General features: G+C 42.9%; 1 pseudogene across 1 annotated transcript; it reads right to left on the reverse strand.

Moving 5' to 3' along the window:
- Window positions 1-3,194: 3,194 nt before the first annotated feature.
- Window positions 3,195-4,171, reverse strand: LOC311629631 (glyceraldehyde-3-phosphate dehydrogenase-like; annotated as a pseudogene). The gene has a single exon. The product of its transcript is annotated as a glyceraldehyde-3-phosphate dehydrogenase-like (transcript).
- Between the last annotated feature and the right edge of the window lie 322 nt (window positions 4,172-4,493).

The raw sequence follows: 4,493 nt of genomic DNA on the forward strand, positions 1-4,493 counted from the left end.
TGCATGTTATTTCATGTAGCTATAATTCATTCATTTTGACTGTTGTTTCATTTCACTATAAATTTTTGTATGGTCATTCATATCAATTATCAGGACTTTTTATAAACTACTGGAGGCCTAATGCACAAAATTTGTGCAAGAGTAAGCCTTCCTTTCCCCAGCTGCCAGCACTGGCTTCCCTCTGGGACCCGGACTTCCCTCACAGCCCCAGCTTCATCCAGAAAGGATGCCCAGACTAATTAGCATATTATGCTTTTATTATCCTACCTAATAAAGAGGGAATATGTTAATTGACCCTCATGCCATCACAGATACAGCAGTGCCTACAGCCAATAAGGAGGAAATATGCTAATTGACTGCCATGTCCTCAAATATGGCAACACCTTCAGCCACAAGATGGCAGTGCCCAGTCTTCTCAAACTTGCTGGGGCAGCAGTTATGTGGTCCCCTCAGCCCCCCCACCCCCAGTCACCCATGGCCAGCCTGAGGCTCAGGCAAGCCTCAGATGTCATCTGCCCAGCTACCCAGGGCTGACCTGAGGCACAAGAGAGCCTAAGATGGCAGCTGCCCAGCTGCCCAGGGTCGCCTGAGGCTTGTGCTTCCAGCAGTGGCAGCAACAGAGGTATGATGAGGTGTCACCTTCCCCTGATCGCTGGGTCGCCTCCTGCCCCTGAGGGCTCCCAGACTGTAAAATGGGGCAGGCTGGGCTTAAGGAACCCCCTCCAGTGCATGAATTTTCATGACCCAGGCCTCTAGTTATACATAATAACAAAGATATTATGCCACTGACATGGGGATAGAAAACTGGCCAATGGAACAGAACAGAGAATCAGGAACCAGACTCATGCACCCAGAGAACTTGAGTATACCAGTATCAGAGATGTCCTATCTCATCAGTAAATAACAGTGGGAACATCCAATAAAGGAAACTGGAAAACTGGCTACCCACCAAAATAAAGTCATCTCCAGTTAGATCAAAGATATGGATGTTAAAGACAAAACTGTGAGCATCTTAGTAGAACATATTGGTGAACATATTTTAGGCATAAACGTTATTGACAATATTTAACAATATTAAAATGAAGAAATTGGCTCATCAAAAAATAATCCTAAGTGAAAACATAATTATAAATGGAAAAAAAGTCAGCTCTGAGCACAGACAAAAATATATTTTTTAAATCAATACTAGCTAAATAATACATGTATAATAACAGGTAAAGCAACAACAACTCAAAAAGAATCACAAAACAAAACCTAAAACAACACAAAATGGGGCAAAAGATATGAGAAGGCATTTCACAAGAGTGAAAATACATAGGCTAGTGAATATATTAGCCTATGTATTGAACTCCATTCATTGTCAGGGCAATGTTATTCAAAATATTATAAGATATCACTATAAAAAGTCTAATTGTATCCTGAGTTGGAAGTAACATCTACTTTATATCTCTTATATATTGCTGGTGGGGGTGTGGGTTTATATATTGACATGCCCTATAAACCAGTAATGCTAATAATCCTGTATATGAAGTCAAGAGGAAGTCATATACACACATTTAAAAGAATGTTCCTAACAATACTGCACACAGTAGCACCCTAGGAAAAACTCAAATGATAACTGACTGAAGAGAAGAGGAATTAATTGTGTACTTATGTATTTGTAGCAATAGTAAAATTGAACAAAGTATAGCAATGTTATACATACACTGAGTGGCCAGATCATTATGATCTCTGAACGCATAATAATCTGGCCTTTCAGTATATATGTGTGTGTGTGTGTGTGTGTGTGTGTGTGTGTGTGTGTGTGTATGTGTGTGTGTGTGTGTATAGAGAGAGAGCGCGGGGGGGGGGGGGGGGGCGGTGCATGAATTCGTGCCTGGGTGGGGTCCAGCCAGCCTGGCCAGGGTGAGGGGACACAGGCAGTTGGCTGGCCTCCCTGCTGGTCAAACTCCTGGTCAATGGGACAATTTGCACATTAGCCTTTTATTATATAGGATGTACACTGAGTGCCCAAATTTTTTATACATTTAGAGATCATAATAATCTGGCCACTCAGTGTAAATGTCAATAGTAAATAAATATCCTAAATGTCAATAGCAAAGAAATATCCTGCCGAAACCGGTTTGGCTCAGTGGATAGAGCGACGGTTTGCAGACTGAAGGGTCCCGGGTTCGATTCCAGTCAAGGGCATGTGCATTGGTTTCGGGCACATCCCCTGTAGGGGCTGTGCAGGAGGCAGCTGGTTGATGTTTCTCTCTCATCGACATTTCTGGCTCTCTGTCCCTCTTTCTTCCTTTCTGTGGAAAATAAAAAAGAAAAAAGAAAAAAAAAGAAATATCCTAAATCATTAATTGTAACACACTATTGTCCTTATTTAAGTAAAAACAACGAATATCAAATACTCTTTATAGAAATATATAATAATTTAAAAAAAACTATATAGAATGAAAATCAAGAGAATGAAGAACATGAGAATAAAAGTAATAGTTTTTAAGGGAAGCAGAGTTTGCCACCCAAAATATGCTTTCTGATATATTGGCTATTTTAATCCAACTGTTTTTAAAAACTAAAGATTCAGAAAGAGCCATTGACCTTCCCCTAAATGCCGAAAATAATTTAAATAGAGGACCTGCACAATAGATAACTATAATTTAATGGGTACTAGTGTGTGACAGAGAGAAACTGGGTGAAATCCATTTGATGAAGGTCGTATCTGTTTCCCATCTTTAAAGATGGCTCACTAAACATTTATTACCAAACATTGGTTCCTTTATCTCCATGTCAACTGCCTTTCTGCCCTTTGAAGTCCCAAATTACCACTAGCCCTCCCTTCTCCTTGCCTCACGATGGCATACTACCTTAACTATTTAATCTGTCCCGGGTTTTCATACTCTAATGGAACCCCATGAGTACACAAATAATAAATGTGGACATTTTCTCCTGTTAATCTGCCTCAGAAAAATGTATTGTTCCCACAAGGTGGGAGGACAATTAATTTTTAGGGAGAAGGGCTTGGTACAGTGAACTTTATTGTTAATGCAAGATAAAGTAGGGTCCCCTAAGCCCCTCCCCTTCTTTAGGGGGTCTGGGATGGAAATGGTGGCCAGGAGATTCTCAGACTGTGGGTAGATCAACCTGGGGCAAAACCTCCCCAGCAGCTTTCTCTGGCGGGGGCTGGTGGTCCAGGGGGGCTCTTACCCCTTGGAGGCCACATGGACCATCAGATCCACCACCACCCTTTTGCTGTAGTCAAATTCATTGTCAGACCAGGAAAAGACCTTGACACAGTGGTCACTGAGGGCAATGCCAATGCCCAGCATCAAGGTGGAGGAGTGGGTGTCACTGTTAAAGTCACAGGAGACAACCTGGTTCTCAGTATAGCCCAGGATGCCCTTGAGGAGGCCCTCTGATGCCTGATTCACTATCTTCTTTTTGTCATTGTATTTGGCAGCTTTCTTCAGGCGGCAGCTCAGATCCACAACTGACACGTTGGGAGTGGGACACGGAAGGCTATGTCAGTGACATTCCCATTAAGATCAGGGATGACCTTGCCCACAGCCTTGGCAGCACCGGTAGAAACAGGGACGATGTTCTGGGCAGCCCCTCGGCCATCACACCACAGCTTCCCAGAGAGGCCATCCACGGTCTTCTGGATGGCGGTGATGGCATGGACTGTGGTCATGAGTCCCTCCACGATGCCAACGTTGTCAAAGCAGTTGGTGGTGCAGGAAGCATTGCTGACAATCTTGAGAAAGCTGTCATACTTGTCATGGTTCACACCCATCACAAACATGGGGGCATCTGCAGAAAGGGCAGAAATGATGACCCTTTTGGCTCTGCACTTCAAGTGAGCCCCAGCCTTCTCCATGTTAGTGAAGACACAGGTGGCTCCACAACACTCTGCAACAGCAGCACCCCATTTGATGTTGGCTGGATCTCACTCCTGGAAGATGGAGATGGACTTTCCATTGATGACAAACTTCCTGTTCTCAACCTTTACTGTGCCTTTGAACTTGCCATTAGTAGAATCATACTGGAATATATAGACCATGTAGTTGAGGTCAATGAAGGGGTCATTGATGGAGACAATATCCATTCTGCCAGAGTTAAAAGCAGCCCTTGTGACCAGGAGCCCAATGTGGCCAAATCCATTCACTCTGACCTTTACCATCGTGTTGTGGCTGCTGGCACAGTGCAGGAGGAGAAGCTATCTGAATAACAGGAGGGGCAGAGCCTAATTTTTTCACCCCCACAATTTCTTTGGGTGAATAGGAGAATAGGAGAATAGGAGAATAGCAGGGGAGAGACCCTGGAGCCAGAAACAAGTTACCATGAAAAATCTTGCCTTTAGGGTTTTCTTTGTAAGTGATCATGTCATCTGCTGAGGCACTTTAACTTATTCCTTTCAGAATTAAATACGTTTTATTTCATTTTATTGCCAACCAATAAAATGTTAGAACTAATAAATAAATTTAGTAATGTTTCAGGACACA

This window comes from Pipistrellus hanaki, assembly GCF_964339955.1.
Source record: "Pipistrellus hanaki genome assembly, chromosome: 11".
Lineage (NCBI taxonomy): Eukaryota > Metazoa > Chordata > Mammalia > Chiroptera > Vespertilionidae > Pipistrellus > Pipistrellus hanaki.